Below are 8,401 nucleotides of genomic sequence, written 5' to 3' on the forward strand. Positions count from 1 at the left end.
TCCGACTGTTCAACCGTTTGACCAGTTGCTATGATGCGCACTGACCACCAAGGGGCAGATGCCCTGACCCATAGGTTAGCTTGCTGCTGGGGTCCTGCTGATCGGGACTGGGTGAGACAGGCCGGACACGCCCTGGAGCTCTCCCTTGGTCCCTCTTTGGCCCCAATTGTTCACTGGTGGGGTCCCTCGGCCTGGCCTGCGCCCTCTCACAATCCAGGACCCTTTGGGGGATGTTGGAGAGCTGGTTTCAGCCTGATCCCCACAGGCCAGGCCGAGGGACCCCACTGGTGCACGAATCCGTGCACCAGGCCTCTAGTTATATAATAAGACCTTGGGGAAGCCAGGGTTTGTTGAGGGTAGGGTATTCTGAGACTGTGAAGACTTGCTTGAAGTCCTTGCCCTGCTATGACACTGGAGAACTTTAGGAAAATGTCTTCCCCTCTTGAGCCTCAGTTTCCCCACACATGGAATAAAGGGATTGAAACTGCACTTGTATTACATACTCACGTACTCATGGTTACTGCCTGCCTCCCCCACAGGAATGAAGGCCCCGTGAGGGCAGGGCCCTCAACGCTGCTCTCTCCTGAGCACCTACAACAGTGCCTGGCTCAAAACAGGCAATCGGTAAATATTTGTTTAGTGGATTAATTAGCCAGTCTGTAAAATGGCCCTTCCAATCCTGACCTCTCTGATTCTAGGAGTCTGTGAATGAGGTATGGGTGGGAAAGCATGTGAGAAAACTACAATATTCCTCCCAGGGACACGGCCAATTATAGTCTAGAAAGTTCTTTCTCATCCATAAAAACATACTGGGGGGGAGGGGGGGATGCTAACTTTGTTTTAATACTTTCTGTGTGCTAGGCCCCATGCTATGTGCTTGCTATACATTTTCTCATCTCATCGCCACCATACCACCCACTTAGTAGGTACCATTTAAAGATGAGCATATTGAGGTTAAGAGAACCCAAAAAATTTGTCCAAGACCACACAACAGGAAAGGGCATTCAGGATTTACTCTCAGACTAGGGAGAAACTTATGTCTTCATTATACAATTGGGGAAACTGAGGCCCAGAGAAAGGAGATGAATTGCCCAAAGTCATCCTATATAATAAAAGCCTAATATGCAAATCAACCGAACGGCAGAATGACTGGTCACTATAATACATACTGACCACCAGGGGGCAGATACTCAACGCAGGAGCTGCCTGTAGCCCACAGGCCCCAGGCCAGCCAAGGCAGGTGCCAGCAGGGCCCCCCCCCCCCCGCCCCTGATCACCCTGCCAGCCACCCCACAGATCGGCCCTGATCGCTGACCAGGCCTAGGAACCTTACCCATGCACGAATTTCATGCACCGGGCCTCTAGTGTAATAATAAGAGCAAACAATCATATCACTCTTATTATGTATCAGGTGCTGTGCTAAGTGCTTTTCATATATTAAATCCTCAAAACTGGTCAGTATTGCAGCGATGGCTCAGTGGTTGAATCTATGAACCCGGAGGTCACAGTTCTGATTCTCGGTCAGGGCACATGATGGGATTGCTGGGACGATCCTTGGTAGGGGGTGTGCAGGAGGCAGCCAATCAATGATTCTCTCATCATTTTTTTTTATTTTCTCATCATTTGATGTCTCTATCTCTCTTCCTCTCTGAAATCAATAAAAAAAATATTTTTAAAAAACTGGTCAATATTATCACCATGCCAGTTTCCAGATAAACTATAGCTTAGAGAAGTTCAATACCCTGCCAGGATTGCAGAGTTAGCAAATAGCAGAGCCAAGATTTGAACCAGAGAAATCTAGTCCCGTGGTGTTATTGCAGTGTCTGTCGGTACAAGCGAGTCTGGAGCAGCCTGGTATAAAGAGGGAGGTGTCCTTTGCCAGCACCCCGCTGCCTGGGCTGGGGGCAGGGTGGAGAACAAAAGCACATTGAGAGTATCCTCAGCTGACAGCTGGGACTTTCCACCTTAAGGGAGGGTAGTGTTATGGAAAAAATGATAAAGCTCTGGAAAGATGAACGTCTCCCAGGGGCCCCGAGTTTCCTCGGAGCCCCACCCCCCTTGCCACAAACTGTGCCGGCCTGATCCAGACGAGATGAAGGCCACCTGGATCCTGACACACCCCAGCCGGCTGCTCGAATATGAGGATCACTGACCTTCATGGAAAGTTCCAATATCTCAGCCAGGGACACAGAGCTTCCACTCAGGGACCCCCAAGGAATCAGGGTCAGGCTGGGACTCCCTGTCCTTGGATGGTGGGAAATTCGCGTCTCATGTGGCAATTCAATCCTTCCTGCATTCAGCGAAGGGAGGGGAAGGAGGGTAGAGAGGGTCATCGCTGGCTGTTTAGAAAGATGATGAATCTCTCAGCTCTGCCATGGGCGTGTGACCTCAGGCCAATAAAAATACACAGAGTGAAGGGGTTAAGGTAGAATCCTCTACGTGATGCTGTCTCGGGAATATCTGAATACTCTAGTTCCACGGCTTGAAAAAACATACAAGTTCGGTTTCAATTTCAGCCGTGCTCCCTTCTGTTCAGTTCAGGGTTCAGTTAAAAATAATACAAACGATGGAATGGGAGCTCTGGGTTCAGCAGTGTGTGCAGTTTTCCCCAGTCCCATCTGGTTCAAGTTCAAGGCTGGAAGAGAAGGCTGTTCCAGTTACTGGGCTGCCAAACAAACCACCCCGAAGCTCGGTGGCATAAAAACAGTCATTTTATTATACTTACATATTTTGTGAGTCAGGAATCTGGGCAAAATGCGCACAGCTTCTCTCTGGGGGCCTCGGCGGGGCAACTCAGGGACTGGAGTGACTAGAATTATCTCACGGGTCTGGTGTCATCACTCTCATGTCTGGAGGTTGATACTGGCAGGAAGTTGGAATGTCACCTACACCTGGCCTGGTGAATTTGTTTCCTACGGCTGCTATAACTAATTACCATAAACTTGATGGCTTAAAACAGCACAAATTTATCACTTTACAGCTCTGTAGAATAGAAGTCCAACATGGGTCTGGCTGAGCTAAAATCAAGGTGTCCACGAGGTGGCATTTCTTTCTGGAGGCTCCAGGGAAGATCTATATCCTTGCTTTTCCGCTGCTAGAGGCCACCCACTTTCCTTGGCTCATGACCTCTTCCTCCATCTTCAAAGCCAACAAGGTCGGGACAGGTCTGCCTCATGCTGCCATTTCCCTGGTTCTCCCTCTCTTGCCTCCTCCTTCCACCCTTGAGATTACATTGAGCTCACCCGAATGATTCAGGATAGCCTCCCTATTTTAAAAGTCAGAGAGCAACCAAAGGACTTGTGTGCGTGCATATTAGCACAACCAATGGACACAGACCCTGGGCCGGTGGGGGCTTGCCCGGGGTGGGAATGGCTGGGAGGGGGTGGGGGTCAATTGGGGAAAAAGGAGACATATGTAAAACTTTAGGCAATAAGAAAAAAAATAGTCAAAAAAAAAAGTCAGTGTATTAGCAACCTTCATTCCATTTCTGACCTTAATCCGCCTTTGCCAGGGATTCGAGGACATGGACAATTCGAGGAGCTGCTGTTCTGCCCACCATAACAGGAGAGAGTGAGGGATGGAGGATGGTCGTGGCCGGGTCCTCTCTCTCTGCACATACACAGTCCACCTTGTTTTAATGAATGGAGAGGCCCTGCATTAAAGGGGTCGCGTCCTAGTGGGATGTCAGGAGCTCTGGGATGCTGTTCCCAGGGTCTGGCCTTACTTTCCTTCCCCAAGTCCATGCTTCTCTCCAAGAGCTCCCGCTTCTTCAAGCCTCCAGTGGGCACATCTCCATCTGCCTTTTAGAAACCTACTCCCTACCCACCGACGGAAGTCTCGCCTCCAAATTATCTCCCTCCGAGCAGTGCATCTTCAGAAGTCTGAGGTCTTGGGGGTGGATTAAGGCTGCAAGTGGCCCCGCAGGACAATCAAGGGTGTTCTTAGTTCTTCCAGGCTCACAGGACAGTCCAGAGTGTGACACTCCAAATCCAGGTCCCTTCAAGGTTTGCCCGCCTGTGTGAATGAGGTTGGAGACTATTTTATGGGGCCAGTTGCCTAGAAAGTAATCGTTGAATATTACACACAAAGGCACTAACTCAAATGCTCACTGTATCAGAAAGGTGATAGAAATCAGTGGAGTAGACTGGGTGAAGGACATTCAGGAGCATCAGGGTCTGTGGCAAATTGGAAGCACCTGTCCTGCCCCCTGGGGAGGGACACAAGTAAGCTGCCTATTACTGCTGTTAGGATATGAACCCCGTGTTGCCAGATATTTCTCCTTCTTCTCCTCCTCCTCCTCCTCCTCCTCCTCCTCCTTCTTCTTCTTCTTCTTCTTCTTCTTCTTTTTTTTCTCACAAACACCAGCAAGCCAGATATTTGTGTGAAGTATCTCAATCCTTAAATCATTATTGCTAATTCCAATTTTTAAAAACCCTAGACAGGAGAAACAAAATATGTCCACCGCCAAATTCTGACCGGAGGCTGACAGTTTGTAACCTTTGATCCAAACCCAGATAGTGATAGAGAAATGTATTCTCAGTCACCCCCGGCCTGCAAGGTCACCCCTCATACCATATTATAAAGAACAGCTTGTTCCTTTTGCTCAACTCCTCTCAGTCCCCTTTCCAAGAGCGCCTCTCCAGGCCCGTTGGGATATCAAAGGTGCCCGGGCCCAGTGGTATATTTTTTAAATCGAACTTGGAATTACAGAAATAATAGATTTTCATTATAAGGCTATGTCAAAACAATAGAAAATAGCTGCGTTTGTCTGTTAAGCTGCTCTCAGCCACACGTGATAGAAATCCTTATAAGGATATTTCCTAACAAGAGTCCAGAGGTAGGCAATTCTAAGGTTGATTCATCCGCCTGAAAATGCCAGGACACTGAGTGTGCATCTGCATAACGCTCTAGGCTTTTTCTTCATGGTTGCAATATGGCTGCCACAGCTCCAAACATCACATCCTCACACCAGTATCCCAAGTCAGACTGGGAGGGGAGAGGTCAGAAAGACGTTTTCTCTTTGCCACGGAGGAAATTGTTCTCCCAGCAGTTTCCCTTTATACCTCCCTGGCCAGACTGAGTCTCATGGCCACCTCTAGCTGCAAGAGAGGTTGGGAAAGCAACTAGTTGGCAAAAATCAATGAGGTTGCCACACCTGGCGTGGGCCAATTACAATTCACCCCTTGCTGCCCTAACAAGATGGCTTTGGTGAGCAATGGAGAAGTGGGTATGGGTCATTGAATAGGTGGATTTGGCATTTGTCACAGAACTCCTTTTGTTCTTGCCCCAGGTCCACTTTCTCCCTGGAGTTACCCACCGTCAGCATTTTATGATGTATCCTTCCAGATGTTTTTGCCCACTTACATATACGCTGAAGCAGACATTTGGCGGGTTTTCTTTTCTTCCACGCTGTCAGGGCTACAATTTTGCTGTTCTTCTCTTTTTCATGGGTCAAGAATAAACCTGATTGCTCTAAGCCAGAGATTGGCTTAAAGATGGACTACGATCCAGCTGTGGTCAATGAGGTGTGAGGGAAGTTGGCTGGAAGGTTCTAGAAAAAGTTTCTTTGCTCTCACAAAAGTGCTAAGACATAAACAAAAACAGAGCTTCAGCAGAAAGGGACAGTCCCTTTTCTTCTACTGGTCACCGAGATGTATGAATGACGCCTGGAACTGTAGCCAACATCCTGAAATTATGACGGAATCTAGTCAGAGAACAGCAAAGCGGGAAGATGGGAAGTGCCTAAGTCACTAACAATGCAGTCCAGCCACTGACTTAACCATTCCTGAGGCGGCCCCACCTCTGAACTTGTTGCTATGTTAGATAGCGTGTTTTCAATGCTGAAGCAAATTATCTTGAGGATTTCTGTATCAAAGTCAAAATCATCTGACGTATGTAGGTTTAATTTGCTTGTTTAAAAAATATATATTTATTTCTTTCAGAGAGAAAGGGAGGGAGAGAGAGAGAGAGAGAGAGAGAGAGAGAAACATCAATGGTGAGAGAGAATCATTGATTGGCTGCCTCCTGTATGCCCCACACTGGGGATCGAGCCCACAACCCGGGCATGTGCCCTGATCGGAATCGAACCATGACCTCTTGGTTCATAGGTCAACACTCAACCACTGAGCCACGCCAGCCGGGCTTCCTTTGCTTATTTTTTTTTTTTCACATAAATGGGATCACACTTATATGCATTAGGACTGAATTTACTTGCAAAGGATGAAACCTAAAATAGCAGTGATCGAAACAAGATAGGAGTATATTTCCCTCTCATAGAAAGGAAATTCAGAGGCAGGCAGCCCAAGGCTGGCATGCATTCCACAGTGCACGACCCTGGCTCCTTCTATCTTTTGGGTCCATCGTCTTCCATCCCATATGCTGCTCAAGCTGCAGCCATCACATCCTAAACTCCAGCCAGCAGGAAGTGGTGAGGAGCCCAGAAAAGGCACCGCCTCTCAGAAGATGCACACATTACCACTGCTTACATCTCATTAGTCACATCACCACACTTAATGCAAAGGTGTCTAGGGTATTTTATTCTGAATAGCCATGTACCAACTCAAAATCAGGGATTCTATGTTCAAGGAAAGATAGGACAGACATTGAAGGGCAGCGAGCAATATATATCTGCCATGATACTGTAAATATTCGATATAATTTGCTTTTTTTTGTTCAATTATCCTGATTTTCTATCCAAGCCAATACATACAATTTACCTTGTTATTTTAAAATTTATTTTGTTCTTTTTTTAGACTTCTTGAGAACTTTCTTCTTTTTTAATACATGCATTTAACTGTATATTAGAAAAAAGCTATATAATTTATAGAAAGCTCTAAATTTCCCTCTAAGCACTGCTCTAAATACATCCCACAAATTCTGGTGTGTTGTGTCTTCATTATAATTCAGTTTAAAATATTTTCTAATTTCCCCTGTGATTTCTTCTTTCTATAGGTGACTCAGACGTATAGTGATATATAGTGTTTAATTTCCAAATATTTGGGGTGGGACTTCTATATGTCTTTTTGTTATTGATTTATAATTTAATTCTATTGCAAATTTGAGACTTGTTTTACAGTTCAACATGTGGTCTTTCATGATCCATGTTCCATGTGCACTTGAAGATAATATGCATTCAGCCATTGTTGGTTGTAGGGTTCTAAAAATGTCGATCAGGTCAAGGTTATTGATAATGCTGTTCAAGTGTTCCATATCCAAAATGATTTTATGCCTACTTGTCTTATCTGTTGCTGAGAAAGGAGTGTTGAAATCTCCTTTTGGTCTGTCCATTTTTTCTTTTCCTTGTTCTTTTTCATTGCTGCAAAATATTCCTCAGTATGGATATACACATTTCCCCCACTGAAGGACATTAAGGCTATTGTAAATGGTTTGCCCTTATAGTGTGGCACTGAATTCTTGCACACATAGGAGAAATTACCAAATTCAAAATTACTAGGTCAAAGGGCATGTACATGTCACATGTTGACAGACACTGCCCAGTGGCCCTCCAAAAGGACTGCTTTTGCTCATATTCACACCAATAGTGCCCCACTCCCCACACCAGGATCCACATTAGATATCACCAGTTACAGTGTTATAATTTATAAGAAATAGACATATTTGATCACTCAGATTCAAAATGTATTTCTCAGATATATCTAGTCTTCATCCATACAATTCCTGGTTCACAGCTTCCAAAATCCTTGAAATTTCCTGAATGAGAAGGCAATGGGAGCATCTTTTGATATAATATTTGGTCTTATTATTCATAACAAGCCCCTTTCCACTATGTTAGTGAAAGTGATTTTTGGAAAGCACCTAAGGACAGGGTCTGGCTGCCAGGGGAACCCACCATGAATAGAGCTGTGGAACTTTCAGTTCCACCCCCTGATTTCCGGGGAGGAGAGAGAGGCTTAGAGGTGAGTCAACCACCCATGGCCAATGAGTCACTCAATCCTGCTTAAGTAATGAAGCCTCCAGGGGGTTCAGAGACCCTCCCGGTTGGAGAATCCGAACACGTCCACGAGCCAGCGCACAGGGCCCCCAGCTTCACAGGGACAGACGCTCCTCACCCTGTGCATCTCTTCGTCTGGCTATTGATTTGTATCCTTTCATATCCTTTTGTAATAAATCAACTATTTTGTCGGTAAAGGGTTTTCCTGAGTTCTGTGAGCCATTCTAGCAAATTAACCAAATACAAAGAGAGGGTCATGAGAACCTCTGATTCACAGCCAGTTGGTCAGAGGTACGGATAACACGCCGGCCTGGCGATTGGCATCCTGAGTTGGAGGGGGTCATTGGAACCTCCTTCTGTAGTGGATCAGTCAGAAGCACAGGTAACAACCTCAGCTTGCAGTTGGAGTCTGAATTGGAGGGCAGTCTTGTGGGACTGTGCCCTTTACCT

The 8,401-nt window shown here is 46.1% G+C and overlaps 1 protein-coding gene across 1 annotated transcript in view; it reads right to left on the minus strand.

The window, feature by feature from the left end:
* The window catches only part of DEFB124 (defensin beta 124), a 20,533-nt gene extending 18,231 nt beyond the window's left edge, over positions 1-2,302 (minus strand). The window contains exon 1 of the transcript XR_002829453.1: positions 2,154-2,302. The gene's annotated coding sequence lies outside the window, so the exon portion shown is untranslated. The remainder of the gene's footprint in view (positions 1-2,153) is intronic.
* Between the last annotated feature and the right edge of the window lie 6,099 nt (positions 2,303-8,401).

This window comes from Myotis lucifugus, unplaced genomic scaffold (assembly GCF_000147115.1).
Source record: "Myotis lucifugus unplaced genomic scaffold, Myoluc2.0 scaffold_60, whole genome shotgun sequence".
In the NCBI taxonomy this organism is placed as follows: Eukaryota; Metazoa; Chordata; class Mammalia; order Chiroptera; family Vespertilionidae; genus Myotis; species Myotis lucifugus.